Here is a 13,993-nt window from a genome sequence, read left to right as displayed (position 1 = left end):
TCCGATTCTAGACAGACACTCGTAATATTGGACATTGCTGATATAAAGATTTGCAAAACTAAGCAATACATCTCTCTTATAATATATATATCCATACTTTTGTCATTAAATATTCTTGATTTTATATATACACGACGTATATATTACACAATCTCCTATATATTATAAAATTTTTAATATAAAAAGAAAAATGTTATCACAAAAAGAGAAAAAGAAAGAAAATTAATCGTGTGTTATGTGTCATATATATGTATACGTTAAGCTTTATCAACCCTCAATAATTATAACGGCTGAATTTATATAATAAGTAAATCTTTATTGTAACAGAGAAGGAAAGAAGGCTGAATACTGAGAAGGAATAAGATGATAGGAGAAGAAAGGAGAAGGAAGGGGCAAAGCAGCCCCGAGCGGTACAGCCCTGGCCGTAGGCGCAATGGAGAGTAGGAGAACCAGTCGAGGAGAGAGACAGAGAACAAGAGCGAATGAGCGCGCGCAGGCTCCGAGCTAGAACTAGCTAGAGTTTTGCTAGAGCGAAGCCAAGGACACTAGACAATCAGCAACAACAGTCGGAGAAGTCAAACGACGATGACGGCGGCAGCAGCAGAGGCGGTGGTGACGCCCCTTCACCCCGACCCACATCGTCTACATGTCCGTCTACCCCTTTACCCCTTTACCCCTCGACTACCATCGTCGTCCTCGCCCCCTCCACATAAACGACGCTCCCGTCCGTCGCCACCACCGCCGTCACCACCACCGCCACCACCGCCGTCACCACCACCGCCACCACCGCCACCACCGCCACCACCGCCACCGCCGCCACCACCGCCGCCGCCGCCGCCGCCGCTGCCGCCTCTGTGTTCCGAGAGTCTCTCTCCGCAGCTTCTCCTTCCAAGCACTTTTTTTGTCCTACTATACGCCTCTCTCGTTCATCGCGACAAGGCACCAGTCTCGGTGCCTTTTTATCAGTTGACCGAAAAGCCCCGTGGAGGTTTATCGCGCTCTCACATTTGTACTGGTCAACTCATATGCATGAACAACCCTTGCACAGATGCTCTAAAAGGACATGTATATATGTATATATACCTATATAAATATACACATGTCGTGTTAGAGAGATTTCTCTTTTAACAGCCACCCTCTTATTTTTATTCATATAGCGAGAACCGCGCGAAACGGCGTGACCGTGCTGTTAAACGCGCTCACCAAAGGGTGAGCGGGGCAGAACGGAGGAAAGAGGAAAGGGAAGGCGCGCGACACGAAGTCGCGGCGACGGCAGTGCGTTTGCGACGCGAGGCACGCGTGTCGGGGTGAACGTGTCTCGTTGTCAACGTAGCAGTTTGGCTGATGGGACGCACCACTATCATCCGGATGTGTTTTCGGCAGAGCGCTGCTTTCGTTGCCAACGTGGGACTCGGATGAAGACTATCGCTTTCGAGTATCGAGGCTACCAGTGGGCAATTTGAGCTAGGCAGAAATTCTCGGGCACGCAACAGTGGTCGGGTAGGTTGGCGAACAACTTCAAGTTCGGTTATGAAGCAACTTTGTAAGCGGCGACAGATAGAGAGAGAAAGAGAGAGAGATGAACGCGAATCGCTGCCGCCGCCGCCTGACGGAAAAAAATGCGCAGGCGCGCGAATCGCGCTCTCGCTTACTAGCCCGCGACGACACCACCACCTTTTCTTCTTTCTCTCTTTCTCTCTCTCTTCCTCTCTCTCTTCCTTCCCTCATCCGTCCACGCTTGCGAATTTCCTGTCCCGCGGGGACCAGAGGTGGCGGGGGAATCACTTCGTCGCATCCCTCTCCACGTGCATCCCTGCGATGTTCGAGGTCGATCCATCCCCACCCCTCTCTTTTTCTCGAGAAAGGACTTTGGTCTCCGCTTCTCTCATCCTCCGCCTTGACCCTCGCCCCATACCCCTCCGAAATGGCCAACACTTTTGCAACGAAGAAGACAAAGTTTCTCAGAGTCCATTCGAGTTTGAGCAGAGAGTCAATTTCAAGGTCGAAGGGTAATGTTAGTAAATTTAGGACGCCCTGCTAAAATTTCAACAGCGACTGATTTTTATTCCCTTCGTGCATGTCTAATGTCGGTCTCGCGAGCAACGTCGTCAATGAGAAGCGAACGCATGCAAGAATGCAATTCGCGAGGGCGGAGGGACGAGGGTGCGTTTGAGAACAAAGTCAAAGGCGCGTCACAGGGCAGGCAAAGAGCGCTCGACTCTGAAAGCGTGAGAACAAAGGAACGAAAGTAAGTACCCCTTTTCGCGATGAGTGACCGAGGGTGAGACGCGAGAGGAAGCAAGATAGAGGCAGGCCAAAATGTAGCTCGCAAAAGGACGATTCTAGGTGTAATAAGAACGAGAGAGAGAGATGAGACGAATCGGTCGTTCCTTACGAGGGTTCCTGACGCGAAGAAGAAGCAACATATGGAAAGGGTAAAGTGTGAGGGACAGGGGGATTTTCACACACTAGTACGACGGAGAGACACGCGTCATCGCGCGCGGGTAAAAGAGAGAAAGAGTAGACCGTGAAAGAGCGAGATAGCTCGAGCGAGACAGGGTGCCGGGGGAAGCGGTAGCGCGCTGCGTAGGGTGCGGGGGTGGGGGAGCGAGAGAGCTCGCCAGGGTAGAGAACGCGAGAGGGTATAGTGGGGGAGCTATGGTGCGTTGCGTCGCGTCGCGTTTCTAGGTGGCGGTGGTGGTAGAAGTTTGCGCTCGACTTCGGATCAGACTCGGTTTATCTCGGCCGTCGTCGGTTCGGTGGTTCGTTCGGTTGAACGAGGGCGCGCGCGCGCGAGCGAGCAACGAGCGAGCGGGTTCAGCGGGTGTCGGTGTCGGGTGTACGTCGCGTTCGCTGCTGTGTTCTGTTGCGTCGCGTTCTGGTGCGGCACAGCGGCACGACGACGGTGAAGGGTACTACGAGTGGAAGACACGGCCGTGGCTGGGCTGCTAGGCGGGCGTAGGCGAGGTTCCGTGACGGCCGTTCGGTGGCGCAGCAGAAATTCCCCGGCGCGGGTTGGTCAACGACGTGGTGTGCGTGCGTCTTCTATCTCGCTCTCGCTCACGCCACCCGACTCGAGTGTGCGTGGCGAACGGCGTGTACGTGTATACGTAGTCGTCCGCGCGCACGTATCTGCCCCGAGAGTCCGTCCGCGCCTCGACTTGCTGACATGGCGTCCTAGTGCTGCGCACGGACCAAGTTGCACATCCTTTGGCGCACCACTCGTTGGAAACACCGATCTCTACCCCCCAGATTTTTTCCTCGCCTCGTGTCGTCGTCGCCGTCATCGTCGTCGTCGAGTTCCGAGGATGTCAAGGTAAGTGCAAGTGGTGCGTGTCTGTGCTTCGCTTCACCAGGCGGTGTATTTAGCCTCGACGAGCGCCGTCTTCGTCGTTTTCGTTCCTCTCGTTGTGTCGTCGTCGTCGCTCGACGAAGAGAACTCGACGGGTCGTGTCGTGGTGTGTCGTCAAAACCACGCGAATCGGTGGCAGCGTTCTAAAACGAAATAAACACACGAATCGGACATTATAGCAGGGTCGTTGCCATTTCGAGCCACCCTCGCAAATCGATATCGCCAGCGCAACCAGACGATCTTTTTCTCATTTCCTCCCTCGCGCGACACGTATACACCTCTCTCTCTGCGCGGCCCTCCCCTTTTCCCCTCCGGACTTCTATAGTCTCCGCGTTCGACCCTTGTACCCGTCTCGGTTCTTCGTTTTCTTCCACCTCATCGTCTTTAGGTGCATGATACGTTTGTACGATGCTCATTGTCAGCCCCGCGAGTGTCGCGGGTGCGAATGTATGTATGTATAATGCGCTCGCGCGCCCAAGTATGTCTGTGTTTACGTATGCATGTGAAAGAGAGAGAGCGCGCGCTCCTACGTGGCTGCGTCGGAAGGGTTAGCGGCGGTGAGTCGGCGGGGCAGAACGGAAGAGGTTAGTTTCGTGGTAGTTTCTTTTCCACGAAGCAAAACTGCGATACAGAAAGAACTCGCTCTCTCTCTCCTTCCCCCACCCTCTTCCTCCTCCTTAGAGGGAAAGAGACGGAGAGCGCGCACGGACCGAGGGTTCTACGTGGCTTATCGGCGCATCGACGGACGGCGTGTTTCTCGACGTGGATTTTCGCTCGGGTGAGGGTTGCGTAAATTCCCTCTCCCTCTTGCCTTCCTCCCATTTCCTCTTCCCGTACCTCTCTACCCTTCCGTCATCCCCTCTCGCCGATCTCTCTCCGCTCCCTCGAACGTGTCGCGCGGTTGAGTACGGCGCTGCCCATAGGCGCCGATACGCCCCAGGGTGTCGAGGCCGACTTGGGTTCGTTCGGATCGCTTCGGCCGTCTTCGGCTCCGTTCGTCCATCCATCCGTTCGTCCGTCCGTCCGCCGAGCATCCTCCCCCTCGCAGTCAGTCTCGCTCATTGAAACCGTGTGCGTGCACGCGCATGTGCTCCGCTCTTACTCGTTATCGTTTTCTTTCCTCGCCAGCAAGCACGCGTTATCCTACATCTTTTCGTGTGCGATTTTTCCCTCATTCTATTTCGCGCCCCGATATCCTTGTCGCAGTAACAGGTGACTTTTCGGGCGGTTCTCTTCATCAATTTATACAAAGCACGTGTCTCGCTCGGTGCTGTGAATTTTTCTTTTCCACGTCGTCGTCCGTCGTCGTCGTCGTCGTCGTCAGAGGGGGACACGACGAACGAACGGACGTTGGTGCCTCGTCGCGTCGGGTAATTAAGTCGATCGACGCGACTTTGTGGTGATAACGACAATTGTGCAACCTGTGCGCCGCCCCGAGCCCGAACAGGAGCGAATGTGTGGATGCTCGACGTGTTCGTGTCGTTCGTGAGTCACGGCGGGCCGTTGCCGGTGTGTGGGTGAGTTCTCTGTATTTTGTATGGTTATTATTCGCGCGTGCGAATGTGCGCAGGAATGTGTCGCGATTTTTCCAGCGTCGAAAGAAATATGAAAAATTACGTTGTTCTTTAGTTACGTGAGAGAGAAAGAGAGAGAGAGAAACGTGTGGGAATTGGTGGCGTTCTTTGCAGCAAACTGCGAAAGAGACTATTCTTTTCTTTATTTTGAAAACAAAAATTTTGACGTATACAAGATTTTTCGTCGGAGCACATAACACGCATAAATATAGCATCCTAATAAAGTGCTCCGATTTTAACTCCGAAATTTTCCGATGATAAAAATACATTGCGGGTTTTTTTTCGTCTCGTTCTATCCAGAATTATCACGATACAGGGATTCGTGTTATCTTGAAGATTAGACATTCTCGAGCATAGATTGGACTTGACTCCACGTTTCACAATACATCACCAAGGGTCTTTACACGAAACTTCGAGTGTTTATTACACGCTGAGTTGTTACGGAACTATCGCCACGCCTCTCGTCTATGGAAGGAATGCCGATAATGTGACACCCTGTATATAGTTACGTAAATATCGCTTCCGTCATTAACTTCTTCTGCAAGCAATGGATATTCAGTATACCTGGAATTTTTTATTCGAATGTGTGTGGAGATTGTCGAGGAAAAAATTACAATTCAATCTTTTGTTATATCATATTATTTACGCGACGTGATTAATACTTTTTATTAAGAATGTCACTAACGATAAATTATTCTCTTTCATCGCTAATCGAAAACTAAACCAAATTTTTATTCGCAAAGTTTCCTTTATGCACATTTCTAATGTTTAATATACGAGGAAAGTTGCAAAAATAAGGTACACTTATTGTTAGCGCAACATGTGCTTATTACGTTATTTTCATCATGCTGGGGACACAATGCATGAATCTGTCGAGAGATTATGTGGAGAAATAAGATAATAATAAGCTTCATTTTTTGCTCTATATATATGCATACATATATTAAAATTAAAATGAATTTTTAATTTATTATACTCTTTTCTCTCTCGAGTGTATCTTATTCTTAAAAGGACTTCTCATTATTAATACTTTCATAATTAAAGAGAAGAGGGTTTGTGAGATATCCTTTCGGTATAATTTGGCACCCTTGTCGTTGGAGCACTTTAGGGTGCTTCGAGTTGACAAAAAGTGTACTAGATTTGAAAAGTATCGGGGCAAGGAGAACTCTCCGGGATGGGGAGAGGGGGAGAGCATGGCGGGGCTGCGATGATGCACGCGGGCGACAAGTGCGTGCACGCAACGAAGCGTCGACACATCGACCGTACCCACGTGCGTTCCGATGAGAATTTACATGCGACTTCCTGCGGGCTATCTCTCTCTCTCTCTCTCTCTCTCTTTCTCTCTCATGATTAAGAGTAGCGTGACGATTTTATCGCGGTACCCGCGAGGGGTTGAAACGGCGCCAATTATAGTGGCGACGTAGACGATGATGATGATGGTGGTCACGAACGGAGGGAGGGCGTAGATAAACAGCGTAGAGGGTTAATATTCGTCACGCATCGAGTACGACGATCTTTTAATCTTTGGTTTATCGCGGGGATTCGAGCTTCCTGTTGATTCATTTTCCCTCTCTTTCTCTCTCTTTGCCATTTCCTTGAATTTCCTTGAATTTTATAATTGTCCCTGAATTTTAAATCTTTTCAAATTTCTAATTTCAGAAATGTTGCAAATTTTCTGCCAATTTCCTATCAAACTTTTTATCACACTTTGAAATTTTGACTTTTCTGATTCCTTAAACAAGTTTGCGAATTTTTAACTTTTGTACTTATTATACATCTGCGGTTATTTATTCGCGTTTTGAGTAATGCAGGGTTCGGAATAGAAATGAGAACTGGGGGTGTTCCTTGAACCGAGAAAAAGGGTTTCCGTGTATCCCGACTATAAAGAGAGCCCGCTCACCCGACGGGGGTTTCCTTTTTCCTGTTCTTCCATGGTGAATTGTGAAATCATGTCTGTATTACACATCTTTTTTACCATTTCCTTTCGTTAATTAATCAGTCCTTGAACCATGTTAATATCCATCGTATTATCGAATCCATTATCGTATATATTTTTATCTTGAAATTAATTTCTCGTATATCACGCAAACTTACATAGGGTGTTTCAAGTTATTCATACTTCATTTTATTCGTAATTTTCCGATTCAATCTAAATATAACGTTTAAAAAAAATGTTAAACACTATATCTTTTTTTTTTCTAATTACGTTTTTATATAGCCGCTGTAGCGTTTCGAAATGGAAATTTTTTTTATTGCTCTTTCGTCTGCCAAGTAAATAGAAACAGTTTACAACGTACGTTCGTATATAACAGTTACGAGACAATTTGTAAATCTTTTTACGTTAATTTGTGTTCCTTTTTTTTTATCCTCTACTTAATTACGTGTGCTGATTTCAACCGCGTGCTCGTCAGGATATCTATTACAAGAATGTCGGGCTTGGTTGGCATTCTTGCCAACTCGTTCAAGGTTTGATTTAGGAAGATAGAATAAACGACATATACGATCGAGAGACCGCAAGTAAAATTGTGAAAAAAAATATCATAGATTACTGTTCCTTTTCGGAATTTTTTTTATAATTGGAAACTTGTAATAAATCTAGTTTAAAAATTCCATCAGAGAGAAGTAAAAATTATTATTTCTCAATATATCTACAATACATTAACAATTGTTGAAAATAACAATATAATTAGCTATATGTGTGTATATTATATAGGGGCTGTGAGTCATTAGTATATCACATATTTAAATACAATCTATAGTATATCATAAAATAGTTGATTATAAATAAGCTGTTAAGCTTTGTAGATTTATTAAAATCGACTACGTGATGCTATTCGTTTTCTTGCAGTCAAAGTTCATAACTGTACTCGAAGGATAAGAGCAACGTTTACTCACAACTCGCTTTACAATGAAATTCTTGGATGTACTATTTACTCTGCGGCGAGTTTCTCACGCTTTCGAATTATTTCTTTAAAATTCCTAATTTGTAATAGCTTTTAAATGAATAATAGGAATTTAGGATTTGCAAATGAAAGCCATTAGGGATGATTGGGATAGAAAGTTGAAAATAACATTAAAATTTTTCTCGAGGCGACAAATAATTTCCATAGAGGCATCTCTCTCACGAGTTTATGATATGATAATTTAAATTTGTTTCACAAAAATTATATTGGAAATTAATTTGTAAATTAATTATCTTTAACAATGCTATTTGCTGTAAATTCCAAGTACAACGTACGAATTCAGATTATATAAAATTCTCATGTCAACAAAGCAAGGATTATCTACATGATTGCTTAGACGAAATTGTTTGAAATCTTCACATGTGCAGACAGAGTTTCTCGTCGTCTGTCTAGGTCCTTGATTTAATTAGTCGATCGATTTTTCGAATGATGTCACACTTCATTCCTGGATGCGGCTTTCCAAGCGCTGCAATTGCTGTTCGTGGTATATTATTCTGTAATTGTGATGTTCAGAGGGATGTCGATTGTCCCCAACAATGCTCCCCTCTCTCATCTGCGATGGGATAAAATTGTATAGAGAGAGGACAAGAATTTATTCGTGGGGACCGTTCTTTCGGGCCTCTCGACTCTCTTTGTCCTTGCATTTACACATAGAGAACAGGACTTTGCAACCCTACTGCATTTGTGTATGCGTGTGCACTTGTTCTCGCAACATGCTGCGAGACTACAGGCTTCGAATGGGTGTCGCACCGTCGCGCCCTACTTACACCTGCTATGCCTAGTTGTACAGGGTCGGATTTAGATAATAAATACCGACAGGGAAGAAAAGAAAAGGGGAAACGTTGCCAATCCTCGAAGGACATTCTTATTCAAAATTTAGTGAATTCTTACCGTTCTAATCTGGCGAAATATGCAAAAGTTTTTAAAGCTTAGAAGTCAAAGTGGAAAAAAAGAAGAAAATGATTATACTGTATCCTTGCCGAGACCGAGATGGATGCAGTATAAGTGAAAAGCAAAATGTTTCGATCGGCATAATTTTTCATTCTTAAAATGTTGGAATTTTTTCATCTTCTTTTTATTCTCGCTTGGAAGTTTATTTAGAGAAAACGAGAGAGAAATTTTTATAGAATATTTTTACATAGAATTAACAAAAGTATTTTTAATACATTGTTATGTTTTTTCATAAAATACTTCAAAATTATGTCCTGGAAATATATTCCTATATAAATTTAGAAAATACAAATCATTATCGGAGCAAACATTTTTAAAATATTCTCGTTTCCCCAAATAATGTTCCTGTATTATATTATCGAGTACCTTCAAAATATTTAGGAAATATTTCCATGACAGAATTCATGGATCGATGGGTTTACAGACTTAAATTGTTGGGTGTCAACGCACTATTTCCATATAAAATAAAGGATCTGGCATTGCGTTCTACCGATTTTCTACGCAAGTTTTCGTTCCCATAAAACGATTCGATCCATGCACCGTTGCCCACCCCAGCTCGACCGCCCCTTGTTGAATCCCGAAACCCCTCGTCATCCCCGAGTGTTCTTTTATTTTTTGCTCGGTAGCCGTGCCCCGTCCTCGTGCAACATTCAGTCACCGGAACCGCGACATCCTTTCGCGGATCGCCCGCGTTTCTTGCGATCCTTTTTTTTCCCTCCCCTTGACGCGTTCATTGAGGTCGAGCGTCATGCACGACGACGTCGCAATCGGCGCGAGGAAAACTCGTAAAGGCTTCTGTTTTTCCCACAATAGCGTTTCAATTAATCCCACTTATCTTGAACGAAATTCCAACGTTATCGTTGCAGTATCATTATGTCAGTTGCAATTCCGACGTAAGAAATAGCGCCAAGTTAGAAAGCATTACACACACGCGAGTACGAGATATCCGTCGATAATCAATACGCCCCTGCGAGTTTGCAAAGTTTTCGCGACATTGAAAAAAAATTTGTGCGGGGTTGGCGCCAATGCGCGCGGCGAGGTCGAGCGTCGTCATCGCCGTCGACGGGAGGGTGGCGAGAGGGCGAGAGAGCGAGAGAGGGCTGGGAGATGTAGGACTGCCGGAGGCTCGGCGGAGAGAGAGAGAGCGGGATGTGGAGCCACAAAGATGGCCGCTCGGCAACGACCGCACATGAGAGGGCGACTCGGAGAGGGATTCTTAAATCGCTAATTTATAAATCTTTCATTTCCAATTTTTTTCGCAATTTTTTATTTATATAATCTATACGCGTATATACATATACGGAAGAGCTCTAAATATAAATAGATATTTTATCAAGTATCGGTATTTAATAATAAATTAATGATAATAAATGCGAAAACGATTAACCGGTCTCCGATATTTTTTTTATATTTAATAAATTTCGATATTCTCTTGAAACATCGATATACTTGATTGATGTGAGAAATAAATTATCCGCGGCAAAAAACGTATATCGAGAAGCCACGTTACTTTGATATTTGTTCCTACATAACACTTTGCTGCCATATTCGAATACGGATATTGTTATCATCTATTTAATACAAATACTTTGGATACTCGGATATCGGAGTAAGCATTCTTAGACTAGAGAGAGTCTAATCTCGGGTTAATCCCGGGCGAACGCGAGCGTGCGAATCGGGAATGCCGCTTCGCTCCTCTCGTTCGCGAAGAGCTTCGGCTCTTCGAAAATGTGGGACACGGCTGTGCTCGGCAGCCGACAACAGGGCCCGCGGCTCCCCTCGCGCCGCGAAATTCTCCGTTAACTTTGCCGTACCTGGTGGCACGACGCGGCTAACGGAATGAGCAGTACCTGCGCCGACTGACGCGCTCTTCTTCCATACACATACAGAGAGAGACACACACATTAGATATACAGGGTACGTGTACCGGGAAACCCCGCCCGCGTATCCGTGAAGCGACATTTCGCCGCAAACATCGTCATTTGCGCCGACAAAGATAAAGAATATTTCCTCGTAACCTTTCAACGTTAAACGTTCCTGGACCGTGTGGTATAGTATTACTCGAAGCTATTATTCCGTCAGGCTTATGGAAACAACAAGAAAAAATTAATTATTCAAATCGATATTTTTCTTTCTGTTCGCGATTGCTCCTATAGAATGCATTCTTTTTAGAACGCAACGTAAAAGTTGATCCAACGTCTGTTTGTTGAGGAATTTGCACGGGCATCTCATCGTATGCGTGTATACATTACACTCGCAGACTCGTGTGCGCTCAAGAATGTGTATGAGCCGTCGTTCCAAGCACATCCTGGCACTCCCCCAGTGGGTGGAGATGTGACTAGGAACAGATATCCGAGTGCATTCGCCCCTCTTTCCCCCTCTTCCCCCCACGGATTATTATTATCGCAGTCCCACAGGAGAGATGAAGAGGCGATCGCGATGACACTTGGATGATGATTAAAATATCAATCACGCAATGATAAATAATACACTCGCACATATTACGTATATACAATATTAGAAGCAAACTCTGAAAATACGTTGGAGAAGGAGCAACTTATCGATTCGCGACGACAGACATATTCGTAAAGAAATTATACGCGATCGAAAGAATCGCCGCGTCCAATCGCACACTATATATCGTGTAACTGTTAATTAACGATGTAATCGCGCCGTTGACGACGCCCTTGCGCTTTTCCTTGCCCCGATTATTAGTAGTCGCGCTAGATCGAAAGTTTCGATATCGGAAAGACTTTGCGCCAACTTGCGCAATGAGATGTACTCTCACATTTTGATTTTACTTTAAATCGCGTTACAAAGAAAAAGAATTTCGCAACCGTATATTCCGTTTATTCATATCCTACATTGAACGCTAAAATCTGAAATGTAGGATACAAGTGCAAGCTGGTGAAGATTTGAGAAGAGAGAGCCCGTTTTGCGTTTCAATTTTCTTTATCCTATTTTTTTTTTTTTTTTTTCCCTTCCTTTCTGTCTCTCTTTTTGCCGTCAATGCCGCGCTTCGTCGAATTCGACTTTGATTCCGCTGTCGAAATTCGGTCGATCGATGCAGCAACCCCTATTCTAGGACGAGTGTGTTGTCTCTCCGGATACGGCGTCCTCGCCGCTCGACAATCTCTCTCTCCGTCTCTCTCATCCCGCTGCTCTCTGCCCCTCGTGATTCCCCGTGCCATACCCCTCTCCTTCCCTCTCCTTCCTCTTGTCGCAAAGTGGCGCGAGCGCGAAGGCGACTATCGCGGCTTGCGAGTCACGTAAATCGCGACTCGAGGAATCGCGCGGATGTCGCAATCGCGGTAATATTCACGTCTTGGTCTTCCTCCTCGCGCGTACATATAGGATAACAGAAGAGGCGGCGTAAGGGGTAGGGAAGGGGGAGGAAAAGATGGGAGAACGAAAAGAGAAATAAGAGGCGTGTGTTGCACCGTGACGGAATCCCGGCACGAGTGCGATTTCGCCGACCGGACATATATATATCCTTGAGCGCTGATTCAGCGGAATATTTCTCTAATCGATCCGTATCTCTCGCCTTTTTGCGCGCAGCAGAAGTAGCCTAGATGAAACGAAGAAAGGATTAGGGCATGGAGAGAAAGAGAGAGGGATGCCAAACTTGTTTTATCGAGTCGCCGATATATTTCGGGGAACAAGATTGTGGTGGTCAGCCATAAACGCGTATTATAATTTTGTATTTTATAATAAATAAACTTTCTGTGGTTGAGAAGCATAATATATAAAGATGTAACATGTGGGCAACACTCATATTTTAATTAAAAATAATTTATTATACGAGAATAACTAAAAAATAATGAAAGAGAGAGGGAGAGAGAGAGAGAGAGAGAGAGAGAGAGAGAGAGAGAGAGAGAGAGAGAGAGAGAGAGAGAGAGAGAGAGAGAGAGAGAGAGAGAGAGAGAGAGAGAGAGAGAGAGAGAGAGAGAGAGAGAGAGAAAGAGAAATCAAGTGAATAATTTTGCATGTTGCGACGAGTTAAAGTCAGTCGTCAGTCCGTCTTTTGCGGAAACGCGCGATATCCTCGCAAAGTACGCGGAAGAAGAACGTAGGCGCGAGACAGAGACAAAGAATAAAGACAGTTAAACGCGTTGCGGAGGCAACCGAGCCCGACCGAGGCCGACCGAATCTGCCGCGCGGACTCTGCAGTCTCCGAAACCGCTGCGCGGTATTCGTGCCGAGCCGAGCTAGCGAATACTGCGAATACGTGCTGGCTTGCGTGTTGTTCGTTTTGTACCTCGCGCGGCGTGACTCTACTACGCGCGTCGCGTCGCCTTGATTACGCAACGCGTGGCCATGAGAACGACTTGCGTTCGCGAGAATGCAGCGCGCGCGCGTCCGCTCATCGCAGGATTGGCTCATCGCGATTATCGATATCTCGTCATGCATCGCGACAACAAATCGGAATACGCGTCCAACTTTTCAATCCGACCGATGATTGGTTATCGTGGAATTTAAAAATGTTTTTTCCATTAATATCAAATAATTACGCATACATATATGTATGTATCATGTTAGCATCGCGAATGTTAAAACTTGTCGATTATGTAATATTCTTCGCAGCTGTTACTACGCGATGATTTTTTTTTTAATATCGATGTTTACGTAGATTGAAAGAGGGTTGCGAATATATGCTGGAACACAACTCGCGACTGGTTGAGAAACGCTGATCTAGGCGCAAACGTGCAAGGTTCGTTATATGCGCGCGTGCACGCGCACGCGTGTAGGCGTGCATAGCGCGCGATGACTTGTAGGATGAACGTGCAAAGGCGTATATCTCGTCTAGAGATTTATATATGGCCAATATTGGAAAGCGAGAACAGCCCATTTTAACATGTTATATAAATGAACGTCAACAGGAAATATCGTTGGGAAAATAGTTTGATTAGTTATTAGTATTTTCGCACTCGTATATGAATGAGATGAATCTGCGTGGTGTAAACACGCTGATGGGAGGAAATGACGTTTTTTTTTTTTTTTTGTTATTCAATCGAGCTCGCGGAAAATGGATTATTAATCGAGCAGCAACATCAGGCAAGATTATATCGTATTTGCATACTTACGTGGGCAATAATATGCCAATTATGGCGCGATTTTTATTTACGTCATTTCAACACGCGGACTAAAGAAAT

General features: G+C 45.4%; 1 protein-coding gene across 5 annotated transcripts in view; it reads left to right on the top strand.

The window, feature by feature from the left end:
• Positions 1–1,281: 1,281 nt before the first annotated feature.
• LOC145940479 (protein tramtrack, beta isoform-like) overlaps positions 1,282–13,993 on the top strand; it is a 47,234-nt gene continuing 34,522 nt past the window's right edge. The window contains exon 1 of one of the 5 annotated variants that reach the window (XM_083045686.1): positions 1,282–1,500. The gene's annotated coding sequence lies outside the window, so the exon portion shown is untranslated. Of the gene's footprint in view, positions 1,501–2,690; positions 3,317–4,053; positions 4,870–13,993 lie in introns of those variants that run through there. The other 4 variants (XM_083045687.1, XM_083045689.1, XM_083045684.1 and 1 more) reach the window with 4 other exon arrangements.

The sequence above is a fragment of the Prenolepis imparis genome, unplaced genomic scaffold (assembly GCF_030444845.1).
Source record: "Prenolepis imparis isolate NDT839.2.m4 unplaced genomic scaffold, iyPreImpa1.0 SCAF_9, whole genome shotgun sequence".
Lineage (NCBI taxonomy): Eukaryota > Metazoa > Arthropoda > Insecta > Hymenoptera > Formicidae > Prenolepis > Prenolepis imparis.
The sequence above is the reverse complement of the archived record's forward strand: the minus strand, read 5'-3'. Positions and strand labels throughout refer to the sequence as shown.